The sequence below is a fragment of the Schistocerca nitens genome, chromosome 1, assembly GCF_023898315.1.
Source record: "Schistocerca nitens isolate TAMUIC-IGC-003100 chromosome 1, iqSchNite1.1, whole genome shotgun sequence".
NCBI classification, from domain to species: domain Eukaryota; kingdom Metazoa; phylum Arthropoda; class Insecta; order Orthoptera; family Acrididae; genus Schistocerca; species Schistocerca nitens.
In genome coordinates, this window is record NC_064614.1 from 280,626,269 (window position 1) to 280,646,204 (window position 19,936).

The 19,936-nt window shown below is 41.7% G+C and overlaps 1 protein-coding gene across 1 annotated transcript in view; it reads right to left on the reverse strand.

The window, feature by feature from the left end:
- LOC126248157 (sodium leak channel NALCN) overlaps nucleotides 1-4,095 on the reverse strand; it is a 394,425-nt gene extending 390,330 nt beyond the window's left edge. The window contains exon 1 of the mRNA XM_049948905.1: nucleotides 4,038-4,095. The gene's annotated coding sequence lies outside the window, so the exon portion shown is untranslated. The remainder of the gene's footprint in view (nucleotides 1-4,037) is intronic.
- Between the last annotated feature and the right edge of the window lie 15,841 nt (nucleotides 4,096-19,936).

Sequence of the window (19,936 nt, forward strand, 5' to 3'; positions counted from 1 at the left end):
CTATTTTTAATTAAATTATGTAATGTGTAATGATGCTAAGAATTCTGACACATTTACACAGCACATTCAATCATCTGAGAACTAAAAGAAGTGTATTAACAATATCTACAGAGAAAGAGAAATTTGTATCTTGTATGGTATTTTAGTAAAGTAAAGCTGCATGCCCTCAGGAAAAATTGCGGCTGTAGTTTCCCCATGCTTTCAGCCGTTCACAGTACCAGCACAGCAAGGCCGTTTTGGTTAGTGTTACAAGGCCAGATCAGTCAATCATCCAAACTGTTGCCCCTGCAACTACTGAAAAGGCTGCTGCCCCACTTCAGGAACCACATGTTAGTCTGGCCTCTCAACAGATACCCCTCTGTTGCGGTTGCACCTACGGTACAGCTATCTGTATCGCTGAGGCATGCAAGCCTCCCCACCAACGGCAAGTTCCATGGTTCATGTTGTGATTCTGTCAGAGACAGCAACGGACTTAGAAGAGCAGTTGAATGGAATGGACAGTGTCTTGAAAGGAGGATATAAGATGAACATCAACAAAAGCGAAACGAAGATAGTGGAATGTAGTCGAATTAAGTCGGGTTATGCTGAGGGAATTAGATTAGGAAATGAGACACTTAAAGCAGTAAATGAGTTTTGCTGTTTGGGGAGCAAAATAACTGATGATGGTCGAAGTAGAGAGGATATAAAATGTAGACTGGCAATGGCAAGGAAAGCGTTTCTGAAGAAGAGAAATTTGTTAACATCGAGTATAGATTTAAGTGTCAGGAAGTTGTTTCTGAAAGTATTTGTGTGGAGTGTAGCCATTTATGGAAGTGAAACATGGATGATAACCAGTTTGGACAAGAAGAGAATAGAAGCTTTTGAAATGTGGTGCTACAGAAGAATGCTGAAGATTGGATGGGCAGATCACATAACTAATGAGGAGGTATTGAATAGAATTGGGGAGAAGAGAAATTTGTGGCACAACTTGACTAGAAGAAGGGATCGGTTCGTAGGACATGTTCTGAGGCATCAAGGGATCACCAATTTAGTATTTGAGGGCAGCGTGGAGAGTAAAAATCATAAAGGGAGACCAAGAGATGAATACACTAAGCAGATTCAGAAGGATGTAGGTTGCAGTAGGTACTGGGAGATGAAGAAGCTTGCACAGGATAGAGTAGCATGGAGAGCTGCATCAAACCAGTCTCTGGACTGAAGACCACTAAAACAACATGGTATTTTAGTTGTTACTTCTTTCTTTTGTGATGCTTTGTCTTTAGACAGGGATTTGAGTAGCAACTTAGTTCTGTTTGTAGTACCTATATATGTTGTTACTCTCTACTTATTTCTGGATTTTACATTTGTTTGGATTGGTAACTGAAGCATTCCACACAAACTGTTAACTCTGACCATGGATGTCGTCAAGATGGCAGACATAAACGACTTCTCACAATCAAATGTGCACAATGTACACATCATATCAAGAATTATAGTTTTTCTCATCATGACATCACATTCATCAGCTTCATCACCTCATAACCAAATCGCTTGTTTCAATCAAACCTAGACTACAACGAAACACAGACATTGGGCTACACTGCTACTCAGTCTGGTGCCACAACCTACATACGAAACGGTAATGTACAGGCAAAACAAATTACATCATTGATCTGTTTTCTTTCATATAATGTCACATGCCAGAACATCATCATAACATAGGTCAAAGACAATGTCCAATATTGGTAGGTTTAAGTAACTCTGCTATGTCTTAGAAGTGGCTGCATCAAAACTCCATTTATGTGAGTAACACTTTTATTACTGGTAGTGCCATCAGGCTTCAAATATAACTCTGAATTTTTTTATGAATACATTTCTTGAAACTACGAATGTGTAAACAACCGAATGTGTCTTGCAGAATAATGTTAGATGGTCACCACTGTCATTACCACAGATGGACTTGCACAATATTTGGAATTAAATAACTTTTTTTCAGCTCAATTTCTGTAAGCTAAATATTAAATACTTCAGTAGATAAGTGTGAGAGTACAAATTAGAAAGTCCAAGGTTCATTCCATGTTTTGCCCCCTGGACTTTTTCTGTCACTGATCACTTCTGGCAATGATTTCTTAATGTGAAAGATGCAAAGTTGCACCATGTTTTGGGGTCCATATTACACTATAGTTTCCCCTCTAACTAAGTTGGCTCAAAGGTCAAAAGAAAGCAAGGCATACTGCCTATGATAAGAACATTCCTAATAAACCACTGTGATATTCTAGATCTACATTCATAATATGCAAACTACTTTTTAATGCATGACATATATTCAGCATTGTAGCACATTAGTTCCAATTCTACATGGAGTGCAAGAAGAATGGTTGCTTAAATATCTCTGTGTGAATTGTAATTAGACTAATCTTGTCTTTGTGTTCACTATAGGAGCAGTACATAGGGGGCTGTAGATTATCTCTAGACTCTTCACTTCATAAACTTCATATGTATGCTTTTGCATGATTGTTGGCTTGTATCTTGAAGTGTCTGCCAATTCAAATATTTCATCATTTCTGCAACTTTCTCCTGAGAGCCAAGAATGTGATCATTTGTGTTGTTCTTATTATTCTCAAAATTACTTTGTGACTGACAGATTGCAGTGGCAGAGAAGAGTGCTGTCAGCAAGCAGCAAGCATCACTTCATTAGGTGCTGCACATACCTACAAAACAGGCAATGCGGCAAGCATGTGATGCTTGTGAAAGAACTGCGATTGGATGGTGTCTGGCCCCTACCACTCAACGTGCTGAAGCATCAGTCACAAAGTGATTCTGATAATAGTATAGAATATGTTCAGTGTCCCCTTTTAGTCCTACGTGGTACAAGGCCACACACACTTGAGGAATAATCTGAGTTGGGACACAATCCATTTGCTGCTGGTCACTGCATTTTTCTGGTACCTTGCCAATAAATCGAAGCGAAGTCAAACATCCAAGCTGAGGAAACAGTCAATGTTTGGAGCTCTCCATAATTGGAAAGTATTTCAAATTATGGGTTCTATTACATGAAAAGTCCAGTTACTTGAGTTTAACTATTTCTCATTGAAAAATAGATTGTTTACATTGGTATGGATGTGACACATTATTACATTTAAACATTTTTCCATTCAGTACAGGTTTACTTTCATGTTTGGATGGCAGTACTGAAGATAAAGTCACTAAAACAAATCTAACAAGTTGTTTACTCCGGATTAAATTACTCAAGAAAGCTACACCTTGGAAGAAAGAGTAATTTGGGTGTGCAGGAACATAAGGGAGGAGGAAAATATACACAAAATTGGTGTAGAAAAACAGTATGATTATTATCTGAGGCGCTTTTTGGTAGATAAAACTTAAATCTACCACAACAGGAAGTCTGTAAATATAAATGTTCTCATATATGAATATTGTAGTCTGCAAGATAATTGACTTAACTGCTGAATTTATGAAAATAGCTGGAGACAATTCAAAGTATTTAGAGTTACTGGCATCGAAAGTATTTAATACTACTACAATGCCGGATTATTACCAGTAAGCAACTGACAATAATGGTGCAAACTTAGTACAAAGAACTGAAGGGTACCTTGGAACTAAGTTAATAAAAACGGTCGGAATCAGATTATATACAACGACTTTCCGGACTTAATGAGAATTTCAATCGAGGCAGATGGCGGTTAATGTTGTTTGCTGACGTGTCCTTATCTGATACCTGTCATTATACTTAACAATCGCAAGTTTATAAGCGCCACGTATATTGCGAAAAATGCGCAGATTGGGGTACAACTGAAGTTATTCTAGAAAAGAGAAGTGTAAGAAGCAAAGAGTGGATTAAATTAACAATTTATAATACAATCGAAAAGCGCGGACAAAACATCATAAACTTGCAACACCAACACTTTCAGCTAATCTATATACTGATATCCACTAAGTCACAGGCTACATCTTCAGTTTTAAAATTCTCTACTAACAATGCGAGAAATATCTTTCTTTTAAGCCAACTAATTGATTCATGCATTACAAACAAATGCTTTTACTTCGGACAAACACCGGCGACTTCACTTTGTTTATTTACTATCTGGCTTGACAGTTCCCATTTTGCTTGTGCCCATGTCAAAGCAGTTCATCTACACATATAGTCTACACTTCGTTCGGCAAGGGCAAAGATGACTCTTCGAGTTCACTACCAAATGCGTATCGGGACAGAACGACAGCTCGCCCAGATTGGATTGTTGTTTTCTGCAGTATGTATTGGAGCTTCTACACAACGTCGCATCGCTCAGCCCCACACTGAATCCAAAGCCAACTTCTGACAAGCCAGAGCCTCCACTATGGCAACATCGTATTGCCACAGTTTAACATAACAATCGCGACACTTCGCTTCAGTTTTGTTGCCTTCTGAGCCAGCAGTGCGCCAATCGGCCAGTAAGTAAATCTGTTGAGTTTGGCGCGATTGTGAAAGCGAATAGTAGTTGTTTATTTTGGTTTGCACAATTATTTTTAGAAACGGGAGCGTCTGTAGCGCAATAAATTGCAGCAACAAAAAGAAGAAGACACCTCATCTGTCTTTCCGTTGGTTTCCTAAGGACGTGAGAGGTATAGGCCAATACCATCATGTTATTAAAGTGTATCGTCGGGATTCGCTTGCAGACTACGCGTGTGTTAATGATTAATGTTTCGTTTTAGGAGCAGAAAATGGCTAATGAATAGCAGACGAGAAGATCTTATTAAAAAGATTCTGTTTACCTTTTTATATAATGTTAAGTTTTTTTTGCTGCACTTCAAATAAACCCAGTTCATGAATGCAGACAATAATAAACTCGTGTGGAATGCGGAACTTATACTGTTTGACGTCCGAAATAAACCACCTCAGCTGACGACCAGAAGGAAACTGCTACAAAAAGTTCTGCAATTCGTCTAAAGCTGTAAAATAGTCCTATGGCACAGAAGCAGCCATTTCAACTCTCTAATCTCAGTGCTAGATACATCTGGGTCGTCAACACAGACCTGCTTTGACGATGAAGTGGTTAGATTAAGTGCAACTAATTGTGTATTGCAAAAGCGTGTGAAGTGTGAGGATGTGCAGATCGCTAGACATCATGCAAAAACATGGAAAGTGGCTATAATTTTAAGTACAAGCAGCATAAGGATCAAGTGAAGAAGAATAGTCAAATTTTGAAGACTATAGGATCCAGATATTTGAAAACAGACGTCCCTGACTTGTTGTTAAACCAGATTAGCATGCCACTGAAGGAGAAACGTGCTGAAGATGGAAAGACGAAAATAAGCTGTTTGCTCTTATTACATACAGTCATACAGGTTTTGTCAGAATGTTTTATGCTTCCATCACTGTGTACATTACAAAGGTATGTGGAAGGCACACAAATAAAATGGGGTAAGTGACAAATTCCAGCTTTTAAAGTATACCGATAAAATAGTGAATATGTCACTGGATGAAATGTGTCTAATGACAAAGTAAACATATGACAGCATTTCTAACACTGTTATTAGCTTTGAGAACTTGGGATTTACATGCACTGCATATTTCTCCCACTATTTGGCTGTTGTTTGTCCCACTTAGAGTAATATAAAGATGAAGGTCGTACTAGTGGCAACAGGGGACAAGGGCTAAAACACAGTACGCCTACAGAACGACAAATGGCGTGTCGATCCATTTTGCGTGTAGAGGTACATGACTGAGCTTCTTATGTATGAATCTATGTTTTCTCATTCCTTTTATATAAACGTGGTAAGCTGCAGTTCTATCCAATTTCACAAGTGTGTTTTCACGGATGTGTTGTAGCTTGCCACTGGATTCATGATTTTTATCCCAACTTGTGCATATTTTAGAATCATTTTTAGAAATATCTACGTCTTCTGATATTACAAAAACTCTGGGAGGCAAGAATATAATTCAAATATTTCGTAAATCACGTATGAAGAGGATGCAAAACAAACGCTGTGCTTACAATGCATCTGATATTCTCCTTTCTCGCCGTTTGGGGCGCTAGTGTCGCACAAGCTGTCAAACGGTGACAGCTTTTACAGCAGTGATGTCGCGACTGTGTTATCAGCCTGTGGTGTTGCTGTCAAATAAATGACCAGACTTGCAGAATGGACTTGTAGTTACTCACTTTGACCACAGACTACTCTACATAAGCTGGAGCATTCAATATGGCAACACCACACAGCTGTAAAATAGACGACCGGACTTGTAGAATGGATATCTTATTTTACGTTAAAACAACGAAGCAGTTTTACTCTCTAATACATGCAGATGTGGGTTAACACTTGTACAAAAGAGCAACTCGCCGGTATCTTCCCACTTAAATATCCGCAAATGCAATTTTAACATGTGTCGAAAATTATGAAACACGAAAACGGAAAATTGTGCACAATGCAGAAGTTAAGTATTGTATGTAACAGCATGTGTCCTGTGCTCATACATAAACGTGATGCTACTATAGCGTCTCACACAAGTGTCTTCATGTGCGAAGTGTTCGCATAGTGTTGGTGGTTCAATCTCACATGATGTTGTCAAGTGAACTGTGGCTGTCAAAGCAGTTCCACACCCAGCCTCCAGGGGCATTTCGTTTTTTATACTTACTCTACACATTTCTTTTATTCCTTGTTTTGTGAATTTTCCTGTCCTGTAGTTTTCTCCTTGCTGTCTACTGTTACCCTTGTTAGTAAGGGTGTAGGCAATGCACCCATAAGAAAGTTCTTTTACCTCTAGACGAGTGTCTAATTGCTCGTTCTGGCTACTAGCACGTCCAACCGAAAGTTGGTAGCCAAATTTGAGGCGAAATCGACAAGTGATGAGCTTTATGTGATATGGAGCTGATTTGTGTCGAGTTTACGGGATGTCAGAGGAACCAGCAATATCAAGACGAACGGTTTGCTTGCCTCCGTTTTAGCCCAGTAATCCAGTCTTGTGGTTTGCACAGGTGGAAGCAAATTTCTTCTACACCAGAGTCACTGCTGACGCCTCGAAGTTCGCCCTTATTATCAACCAATTGGACCACCACTCTGCGGCTGAGGTGCAAAACACCATCACTGCAACTCCACAGGCGAATTCTTACGAGAAGCTCAAGGTGGAAGTGCTACGGAGAGTCGCTGCCTCACAGGAAGGTAGAATATGCCAATTTTTTTTACAAGAGGATAATATAGATAATAAGCCATTACAATATGTAACATATCTATGCAGCAAGATAGATACAATCACCATACTGTCCAACTCATTGCACGCTCTGTGGAGCAGTGGACTACCATCGTAGGTAAAGACAATAGCGGCATCTCAAACAAACACATCACTGGACGCTGTGGCAGAATTTGAGACCGTATACAGCAAGCAATCAGCTCGGCCTAAATTAGACCAGTTGCAGCACAGTGCAGCAGTATGATGTCCATAGTGACAGTAGTGTGCAGCAATTACAACTTGCTCGCGGTGAAGGTGGAAATGTTGTGATTACAGGTTGGCACGCTTTTGTCACAAGGCGGCAATGGAAACACAGACATTCAAGGAGTCAGTGTGCTAGCAATGCTATGTCTACTCAGGGTGAGCAACCTGTGTGCTGGTATCACCAGAGATTCGGCACAAAAATGTATGGCACCATGCTTTCATTCAAATGCCGGCGATGGTCGGCCATAGATGCAACCGACTGTCCATCATCATCTCGTCGCCTATTCGTTAGCGACGGAAGTTCTGGCCTGAAATTCCTGGTGGACAATGGTTCGGACCACGATCTCTGAAGCATTGCTGCAGGCAACCAACTGCCTTCTATCAACTGACAACAATTCGACTATCACTATCTACGCTCCGGGGGAATGGACTTGAACTTAAGATTACGCCATCCATTCACTTGGAATTTTACTGTTGCAGGCATCATGGAAGCTATAATTGGCATAGATCTCTTGGCACATTATGACCTCTTACCAAATATGGCAAACACCTGATTAGTGTTACCAGGCTAACTGCAATTCGTTTTCATCACAGTGCAGCCATCCACAGTGCAAAGTTGACATAGGCACAAGAGGGTGAGTATGTTTCTCTACTAAGTCAGTTTCCAAACTTGACCATACCACCTGGAGTACATAATGAGCTACCACGCAATACGGTACACCATATCGAAAAGATTGATGGACTGCAAGCGTCGTGCAGATCTAGTCATTTGGCACGATACCACCACACCATTGCTCGAGCAGAGTTTGACATTATGGTGCAAGAGGGCACTATCAGGCCATCGAGCTGTTTGTGGACCTCTGCCTTATACCTGGTACCTAAGAAAGGTGGATATTGGTACGTGGTGATTATCATGCACTTAATGTGGGAACAGTTATCCTGTTATCCTGTGCCATTGTTATGGGAATACAATTAAGCATCACATGGTGCAATGGTTTTCAGTGTATTGCACTCTACAATAGCTTATCGCAGCAGCAGTGGTAGATGAAGACATTCTGAAAACTGCATCTGAACGCCATTCGGGCTGTTTGAAAGCATGTATATTACATCTGGATTATGGAATGCAGTGCAAACATGGCAAGGGTTTATTGACTCTGTCCTTCAAGGCCTTCTATTCTGTTTTGTGTACCTGGGAGGTGTGCTCGCGTTTTTGGCCACCTCACAACAACACCTACAGGAAGTATTCAACTGTTTGGAGCATTATGGAATCATGTTGAACGTTGCTAAGTGCGTTTTTGAGCAACCTGAGGATACAGAATGAGATTTTCACTGCAGCGGAGTGTGCGCTGATATGAAACTTCCTGGCACATTAAGACTGTGTGCTGGACCGAGACTCGAACTCGGGACCTTTGCCTTTCGCGGGAAGCAGCACCCCGACGGGGCGTGAGTCATGCTTGGGTAGCTCAGATGGTAGAGCACTTGCCTGCGAAAGGCAAAGGTCCCGAGTTCGAGTCTCGGTCCGGCACACAGTCTTAATGTGTCAGGAAGTTTCACATCAGCGCACACTCCGCTGCAGAGTGAAAATCTCATTCTGGAAACATCCCCAAGGCTGTGGATAAGCCATGTCTCCACAATATCCTTTCTTTCAGGAGTGCTCTTCAAGGTTCGCAGGAGAGCTTCTGTGAAGTTTGGAAGGTAGGAGACGAGGTACTGACGGAAGTAAAGCTGTGAGGATGGGACGTGAGTCGTGCTTGGGTAGCTCAGATGGCAGAGCACTTGCCCACGAAAGGCAAAGGTCCCGAGTTCCAGTCTTTGTCCAGCACATAATTTTGATCTGCCAGGAAGCTTCAACCTGAGGACACCTTACTGAGATACAGAATTTCATCTGTGGGCTCTGTAGTTTAAGAGAGAAGGTTGAAGCAATTCTGTAGCTACCTAGGCCAACCACAATCAAGGAACTGTGTCAGCGAGGCCGCGAAACAGAGCATGGCTGATGCAGCACTCCTTGCACTTCCCAAACTTGATGTGCCCCTAAGGCCTGAAGTTAGTGGTGGATGCAGACCAGATGGCCATCAGTGCAGCCCTACAAGAATGGTCAGAGGGCTCATGGCTGGCATATTCCTCTCACAAACTGTCCTTATCTCAGACAAAGAAGTCTTGGCCACATCCGAGGGTGTTAAATACTTTCAACTGCAGACTGAGGGGTGAGCGTTTACAATCTTCACTGACCATAAGCCGTTGATATATGCATTTAAGCATAACAGCGTCAACTGCTCTCCTCGCCAATACAACAGTCTCGAATTTACAGCTCAATTTACTGACATTAAGCATATTCTGGGCACTGATAACGTTGTGAGTGAATGTCTTTCGCATATCAACAGTGTGACGAGCCCTACAGACTTTTCCACACTGGACCAGGCACAAAAAGATGATGAAGAGCTCTCGACGCTCGTCAACGACGCTATGTCAGCATTATGATTGCAACTCATCGACATTCCAGGAGAAGATGCCAGGCTGTATTGTTGCGTCTCCATGATAAGAATTCGCATGCTTCTTCCATCAGCGTTCAGAAGACAAACTTTTGACAGCATCCACAACATGTGCCTTCCAGGAATCAGTCCCACCTTTCGTCTGATGTTTCAACGCTTTGTTTGTTCGGGGATGCAGAAAGTCTGCCGAGAATGTGCATGAACAAGTCTACAATGCCAACGGTGTAAGGTGTCTCGCCACGTGCATGCGCCAGTCGGTGATATTCCGAATGCAGCCGTACGTTTCGCGCATTTTCGCCTTGCTGTAGAGGGACCACTTCCTCCGTCGAATGGTCAACGTTATTTATTGACCATGATAGATCGTTTCACCTGCTTGCCAGAGGTGGTGCCCATCGATGGTGCCCATTTGACAATATTGCTGCTGAAATATTGCTCTCCACATCTGCGTCAGCATGGATAGTGAGATGTGGTAGCCCTCTATGTATCACTAATGTCACGATCGGTAGTTTGAGTTGGACTTGTTCAGACAGCTTCCCAAGTTTTGTGGGTACGTCCACTACAAGATTACCAGTTACCATCCCTCTAGGAATGCCATAATTGAGCTCCGGCATCGCTCACTGAAGGCAGCCCTCATGTACCATGACACAACTTGGACATTGGTTCTTCCTGCTGTCCTCCTTGTAATGGTACTTGAATTACGTAACCATTACGGCACCTCATCTGAACCTCTCGATACCAGTAATATTCTACTGTGTTTCTGTTAACTACTTAACATATTTCTGAGACAACATTCAGATTTGACTTCATTTGTGATACATCGATATGTTTATATTGCAATGATATTATTATTATGTGTATTCTTTCTTTTGTCACTATGATCTTTGATGTAGTTGTAACTCTGATTTTTGGGTGCGTAAGCGATTAGTAGTTAGTTAGTTGTTAAGTTGTTAGAGAGTCGGACCTTGAAAAAGTCAAGTCTTGGACCTCATGTTGGAAAGACGCATAACGTAGTCAGCTTTTAAAATGTGAACATTACCAGTGACTGTGAGGAAGATGTTTTCAAGTATGTTTTGTATTGTGAAGTGATGTTTTGTGTTTACGTGATATTGCAATAATAGCAATTAAAAGGAAGTGTAAATTTCGGAGTGCTGATAATTTTTTTACATCACCTTTGTGCAGCAAAAGTGTAATCTTCAAGGACGGTTTGTGAAGCGCATCTACATAACTTTTGAATATAGCAGAATAAAACCTAGGCCTTTTTGCATCCGAGCTTGGAATCATAACCACCTAGATTTTCAACGGTTGAGTCATGATTTTACGACGAGACCAGCGTAGGAAACACAAAAAGATGAGTGTCTAGTTTTCTAATTATTACATGAAATGACTTTATTAACTGTGCTCTAGTGACACCTGCCACATAATATGACTATTGTTGCCCGAAAATGCAGTATTTAGCAGCGTGAGCAACACCACAATCGTTATTAGATGCTGACCTTTGTTGTGGTAGGGTTGTTAGATCCTTCACTCGCGAACCACATATAAAACCGACATTGATTCTTCGGCCATGGAGATGTCTTCCAGGCAAATTCATCGACGCTAATGCCCTGCATTCATCTACACACGATCAGCCAGAATTCGTACATCATCTGAGGGATCATATCGCTCAGACTCAGCATTCGAAGGCTTCCTGTCATGGCTCATCACCTTTTTGTATTCGTTAAGATCTACACAGCTGTTCTCATGTCATGCTCTGTACCGACAGCGTGAAACCATTATTGCAACCTCTGTACACTGGCTCTGTCGAGTGTTATGGAAAGGTGCATGGACATTGGACAACTTGGTGAATGACAAGGCAATACCGTTTCCTTCAACAGAGTGAGATCTGTGTAGATATTCCATAAGACATTATCATCCGCAATCCCAGGAGGACATCAGAATCTTCTAGAGTCTGAGACCCAGTGCAGGTTCATTTACCTGCTTGTTTAGTTGACACCAACGCTCCAATTCCGCTGAGGGGGCTGATAATGGCGTTTGACATGAGTGATGTCACGCTCTAGTGCAAAATTATGTGTTCGCATAGTGTTGGTGGTGCAGTGTCCCGTGATGTAGTCAAGTGAACTAAGGCTGTCAAAGCAGCTCCATTAAGGAAGGAAGGAAGATTGGGTTTAATGTCCTGCCGACACCGAGGTCGCTAGATATGGAGCACAGGCTCAGATTGTGTCAAAGATGGGAAGGAAATCAGCCGTGCCCTTTCAAAGGAACTATCCCGGCATTTGCCTGGAGTGATTTAGGGAAATTACAGAAAACCTAGATCGGGATGACCGGATGCCAGTTTGAACCATCGTCCTCCCGAATGCGAGTCCCCCCTGAAAGCGGTTGCACACCCAGCCGTCACAGGCTACATGTTTTTCATGTGTTGTATGCTTACTCTATGTATTCCCTTTATTCCTTGCTTTATGAATTTTCATGTCTTGTTGTTTGCTCCTTGCTGTCTTATTGTTACTAGTGGCTTTGTTAACTAGTACCCTTCGACGAAGAATTCTGTTTTCTGCAAGGGATCGGTACATTAGAATACATCTCGTTTCTGTTGTTTAGGAAGGGTGTCGGTAGACGACACAGCCACAATACAGCTCTTATACTCCAGATGAGTGGTTGATTGCTAGCCCTGGTTATGAGCACGTCCAAGCAAAAGTCAGTCAGTCAAAGTCGAGCAGAAACCGACTCTACGATTAAAACATGTGCAAAAGAATGAATCAGTAATACTACTCCCCTTTAAATGGGTGATTCAAATTCAAATGGCTCTGAGCACTATAGGACTTAACATCTGTGGTCATCAGTCCCCTAGAACTTAGAACTACTTAAACCTAACTAACCTAATGACATCACACACATCCATGCCCGAGGCAGGATTCGAACCTGCGACCGTAGCAGTCGCGCGGTTCCGGACTGAGCGCCTAGAACCGCTAGACCACCGCGGCCGGCTAAATGGGTGAGAATGGAATTTTAACAAATGACGAAAATTATGTGACATAACTAAAATCGTGCAGCTGTTAAGTACAGTTGCAGTATGTACTCGTATGATTACGTAACATATGAAAGACAATTTTTTCGTGGCAGCAAGTGTAATAAATGATGACAAACTACTATCATGTATTAAATGTATGATCCACCATATTGTTTCTAATGTTATTACACAACCTCTACTTTCAAAGAAATTTCATAATCATTTTTCTCAGTGTAAACGGTAAGACGTAGTGAGATATCTGTTCTGACAAACAAAACTCCTCTGATGAGCTGTTTCGATAGATTCATTCCAGATTTTTGTACATTCAGAAGCAATTACTCAAAGCGAAAAAAAAAAAAATTACGGAAAGCAGGAAAACATAGGCAATATGAACACAACTTCTATTTACATAACGTTTTTAAATTTTTTGTGGTAGGATAAGGTTTCTTGTGGTGTTATTTGAAATCAGTAGGCTGTGTACTTCACTTAACATTGTTTTATCGCCACAGTTTCTGTGATTACTTATTACTTGAATATACGTTTATTTGACTTGTTTCCAGCTGAACTGTGCAAGGAAGTAACAATTGTACAACTGCCAATATTTATACTAGTTTGAAATTTTGGAATTCTTTCCACTGATAACATGTAGAAACATAACGATTCGTTCATTCCAAAATGGTACAACTTGACACTTTCTACAATCTTAAGTACATTTTCACACACACCAGTAAAGATTTTAATCATATTTCCTACAAGCCACTCGTCATTTCTCTTATGAAAATCTTGCCCTCGCTTCAGTATTATTTTAGTAGAATCTTTCTCAAACTCAGATTAGATTGTGGAAAATTCTTCGATGACACCGCCAAGTAATTTTGGTCGAGTTCTTGAATCTACTGATTTACTTGCCAATATTGAAAAGTATTAATTGTTATTAACGCCCACTTCTTCAAACTGTTTCGCATAGATCATAGATCTCATGAAAATGTAATATCTGTTTATTACGTTTCTTTATACTCTCATGCTATATTTTAACATCGTTTCTATAGCAACACATCAATAATAAAATTCAGCAGCGGTCTTTGGATGTCTGGGAAAAACATTTTACCAGATGTTGCACACCTTACAACAACTGAAGTCAAAACTATCACGATTCGTATTTCCTCCAACACCGTCCTGCATTGGCAGCAGGCTGTCTTCACAGCATTGCCACTTGTCACGACTCTGGCTTGTGTAACGCCGGCTGTGCTTTTAACCTGCTATAAAAGACAGATTAAGGAGCAACTATATTAAAACTTGCACGACACATGAGAGATACAATGATTCACAAAAAGCATGCTGATAGTATGGGGTCGTAAACCAACTGCCCATTTAGCAACTTTCTTTAAATGTTCAGAAATGTAAAACTATGCACTTCACAAAACGAAAAACGTAGTAACCTGTGACTATAACATCAATGAGTCACTGTTGGAATCTACCAACTCATACAAATACCTGGGTACAAATATGAAATGGAATGATCATACGGGATCAGCCATGGGTAAAGCAGGTGATAGACTTCGGTTTATTGATGGAATACTAGGGAAGTGTAATCAGTCTACAGATGAGATTTCTTACAAATCACTCGTGAGACCTGTTCTAGAATATTACTCAAGTGTGTGGTACCTCTGTCAAATAGGACTAACAGGGGACATAGAACATGTACAGAAATGGCCTGCGCAAATTGTCACAGGTTTGTTTGATACATGGGAGAGTGTCACAGAGATACTGAAGAAACTGATCTGGAAGGCTCCTGGAGATAGACGTAATCTATTCTGAGAAAGTTTATTAACAAAGCTTCAAGATCCAGTTTAAATGATGATCTAGCAATATACTACAACCTTCCAAGTATCGCTCATATAGGGATCGTGAGATAAGATTAGAATAATTACTGCACACATAGAGGTGTTCAAACAATCATTCTTCTCGTACTCCATAAGTGAATGGAACGGGAAACAACCATAATAATTGGTACAACGGGACGTATCCTCTACCATGCATGTCGCAGTGGTTTGCAGAGCATATACAGGGTGGTCCACTGATCGTGACCGGGCCAAATATCTCACGAAATTAGCGTCAAACGAAAAAACGACAAAGAACGAAACTTGTTTAGCTTGAAGGGGTAAACCAGGTGGCGTTATGATTGGCCCGCTAGATGACGCTGCCATTGTTCAAACGGATATCAACTGCGTTTTTTAAAATAGGAACCCCCATTTTTTATTACATATTCGTGTAGTACGTAAAGAAATATGAATGTTTTAGTTGGACCATTTTTTTCGCTTTGTGATAGATGGCGCTGAAATAGTCACAAAATATATGGCTCACAATTTTAGACAACCAGTTGGCAACAGGTAGGTTTTTTTAAATTAAAATATAGAACGTAGGTACATTTGAACATTTTATTTCGGTTGTTCCAATGTGAGAACTCATGCTGTTACACCATGATTACCTGTAAATACCACATTAATGCAATAAATGCTCAAAATCATGTCCGCCAACCCCAATGTATTTGGCAATACATGTAACGACATTCCTCTCAACAGCGAGTAGTTCGCCTTACGTAATGTTTGCACATGCATTGACAATGCGCTGACGCATGTTGTCAGGCGTTGTCGGTGGATCACGATTGCAAATATCCTTCAATATTCCCCACAGAAAGTAAACCGGGGACGTCAGATCCGGTGAACGTGCGGGCCATGGTATGGTGCTTCGACGACCAATCCACCTGTCATGAAATATGCTATTAAATACTGCTTCAACCGCACGCAAGCTATGTGCCGTACATGCATCATGTTGGAAGTATATCACCACTCTGTCATGCAGTGAAACATCTTGTAGTAACATCGGTAGAACATTACGTAGGAAATCAGCATACATTGCAACATTTAGATTGCCATCGATAAAATGGGGGCCAATTATCCTTCCTCCCATAATGCCGCACCATACATTAACCCGCCAAGGTCGCTGATGTTCCATTTGTCGCAGCCATCGTGAATTTTCCGTTGCCCAATAATGCATATTATGCCGGTTTACGTTACCGCCGTTGGTGAATGACGCTTCGTCGGTAAATAGAACGCGTGCAAAAAATCTGTCATCGTCCCGTAATTACTCTTGTGTACACGACGTTCAAAGTCGTCGCCATGCAATTCCTGATGCATAGAAATATGGTACGGGTGCAATCGATGTTGATGTAGCATTCTCAACACCGACGTTTTTGAGATTCTCGATTCTTGCGCAATTTGTCTGCTACTGATGTGCGGGTTAGCCACGACTGCAGCTAAAACATCTACTTGGGCATCATCATTTGTTGCAGGTCGTGGTTGACGTTTCACATGTGGCTGAACACTTCCTGTTTCCTTAAATAACGTAACTATCCGGCGAACGGTCCGGACACTTGGATGATGTCGTCCAGGATACCGAGCAGCATACACAGCACACGCTTGTTGGGCATTTTGATCACAACAGCCATACATCGACACGATATCGACCTTTTCCGCAATTGGTAAACGGTCCATTTTAACACGGGTAATGTATCACGAAGCAAATACCGTTCGCACTGGCGGAATGTTACGTGATACCACGTACTTATACGTTTGTGACTATTACAGCACCATTTATCACAAAACGAAAAAAGTGGTCCAACTAAAACATTCATATTTCTTTACGTACTACACGAATATGTTATAAAAATGGGGGTTCCTATTTAAAAAAAACGCAGTTGATATCCGTTTGACCTATGGCAGCGCCATCTAGCGGGCCAACCATAGCGCCATCTGGTTTCCCCCTTCAAGCTAGACGAGTTTCGTTCTTTGTAGTTTTTTCGTTTGATGCTCATTTCGTGAGATACTTGGCCCGATCACTATCAATGGACCAACCTGTATATAGCTGTAGATGATACACACTCTAAATCCTCACATCGACCTATCGCCCTGTCGATGTGTGACGAACGATAGGTCGCCGTAGTATCCTCCCTCTTTTGAGTGCGGAACGGGGAGTGACCAAATGTCGATACCATCAAGAGCAGAGCACAGCTGGACTATTTCTGCGTCGAAATGGCATTACCAACTGTACTATGGGTCTCTGCAATACGCAGGCCAACAGATGGGCCGTTTGTTTATCGCTGACTGAAAGGGGTGCTTGCGGAACCCGGAGTCGCCGGGAATTGAAGGGAATTTGGGCGGGAATCTGCCGTCTTGTTAGGGCGCACGAATCTCTGGAAGGTTACGACGTTTTAGTTGGAACATCATTGTGGTAGGTGGCTACAGCGGCAGCTCTACAGGTGCTGGAGTAAGTGTACCTGGCGGAGGTTTCTCTGAGTGTGCCAGTCGGAAATATGAACATGGTGGACTAAAGAGTGGGGTGCCCAGTAGCCTATGTACAAAGTAGGTATGTTAGATTTTTCGACCTATTCGTGTGATAAAATCTAGGTGAGGTGGAGATTCGGGTGTTGGTAAGTTGATATTGCTGATGTAACTGGATTATCAATATCTTGATTCCGTGACAGTTTCCGGAAAGTTTTCCGTTGAGATTTGCTCTCACAACGGGGTTCTAATTGAGGGAAATGCATGTGTTGTTTCCGGAAGCCTTTCGTATGTAACGTATGCAGGCTTCCCTCTCTCAACTGAGACTGTTGTGTCTTCGCCCTCTTGCAGTATTACGATGATGTGCAAGCCATATTCCAATAACCGATATGACCCAGCCTAAGAAGGAAACAGCGGCGGCTCAGTTGCGTCAATACACAACCAAAAGTGCGAAAAGCTCTGTAACTCCTTGTGAAAAATATTTGCTTGATTCCATGATGGTCTGGTGCGGCTGGAGGAGTGACTGCATTGTGTGCTGCAGTGTTTGTGCGTACTCGTGAAGGATGTGGGCAGAGGGTGTCGTCATTTCTTACTTCTGTGTGAGATCGGTGGGAATGCGAATTGGTTGTCTGTAGACTAAGTGACCCGGGACTAGGTCAATATCTGTTTTTTTGTGGTTCAGGCTCTTTGGCGGCACACGAGCGCTGCTTTGAGCTACACGGTCGTTCTGCTACCCCATTACTCATGGGATGGGAGCTGGTAGTTTAATCACTGTGGCCAGAACTAAAAAAAAATATGGCGATCCAGGTGCTGACGATTTCTTTAGCCACTGTCATTGCAAATATACCAGTAACTGGCATACCTTCAAGCCAGCAGGCAGAATGGTCTGCTATTGTTAACAAGTATTTGTACCTTCTAGAGAAGGGAAATGACCCTATTATGTCCACAAGCACATGTATATGTGTTGTTGCGGGGCATTGGGGGAGGGGGGGGGTGTAATTATATTGCCAATAGCTGCGAAACGGCGACTGACTTTGTTTTGTTGACGAAACAAACAGCTCTTGCCAGCTGACAGCTATGTTTTTTGGCTCCTGGCCAGGTAAAGCGTTGATTCACAGCATATGGGGACAGACAACCGAGGGTGGGACAGGTCGTCGGCAGTTTGGAATATATTTTCGCAGTGCACCACGGGGATGTATGGTTGTTGTTTGCCTTTGGAGGGGTTACACCATAGGGCGATCTGCAGTGCAGGAATGAAAATCTCCTTCAGTTTGTAGTTGGAGCTATCGCGAAATAACGTTTATAACTAGATCTGAGCACAGGGCGTCGCGATATCTGGCCATAACATTCCGCTGATCGCATTACTAACCTACGAGAGACAAGCTATGCCAATATTTTTAAAGCCCCTATATGGCTGATTTCCATGGTAGATTCAAAATTGTTAAGGCTTTCTTGGCCACTTGTTGACAAACTGCATGTTGGCTTCTGTCTCGAGTTCTTCGGCTGACGTTCGTCTTGTAATGGTTCTTTATTTACGTGACCATTACGGCACTCCAACCCCAGTTCTCGATACCAGTAATATCGTACCAAATTCACATTTGGTTTTATTAATGTATAGGTACTCCGATGTATCGATATATTACAGTGATATAGTTCTTGTATGTATTCATTTCTGTGAGACTGTCATAATCTTTGACTTACTTGTAACCGTTTTGGCGCGAATGCGCACAGAGCAGTCTTTGTTTCACTTTGCAGAAGTTAAATTGTTATTTCGCATTGTAAAAGAACAATCAAGTCTTGTGTTTGGTTAAAGTGGAAATTAAATATATGATGATTGATACAAAACTTTTTTCTTGATTATGTGACAATTAAGAAGAAGTATATGTGAATTTACAAGAAGTTTAATAAAAATGTGGATCGTGAACACCAAGTCAAAAATTATTTCTACCATACCATTGTTCTGATCTGGGATTGTTTGATCATTAAGAATTTCCTGAAAAAAGCATTTGTTAGGTCTTCAAATATTGCTAAAATACAGATCTGGACCTTCTAGCAGTCATAGTGGAATCACCCTAGAATCAACAAAATGAGCCATTAACAACTTCGACGAAATCTACGTGGGAATCCATTCAAGATAAGTGCCAAAATTAATGACTTTTTTACAGTGACTTCATTACTTCCATTCTGACGATACCATCCACAGTCAATAACTTTGTTGTTGCCCGATACAGCGGACATATGCTGCGTGAGCAACATTATTAATCTGATTTCTAATCTACTCTGCAAGTGGTGGTATTGTTAGAGTCTGATGATTTTTCTGACGTTTCGCCAGCAGGAGTGACTGGCATTGTGAAAGTTTCACCCTCCACTGCTGGTTGTGGACTGGAGCCGAGCTCGTAGCCACGTACTATATGTACCTGACGAGCCAACGTCCAAGCGCTTCTCCGCGATCGTTTTCGTTGCGATCCTCTTGCTATATTCGCCGGTCGTTCGCTGCAGCACGGGAAGCCAGGATCCATTAACCTTGTGTTTGTGTATTTCTACAGCTTCTCTGAATAACCGGGTGTGATAGTCTCATCTACAACCAGAACTTCTGTGTCGGCGAATTTTATTACGTGGTCTGTCTCACACAACGCGTCCTCTGCCACGGCCGATTTCTTCACCTGCCTCAAACTGCAATGTCACTTATGTTCTGTGATCCTGG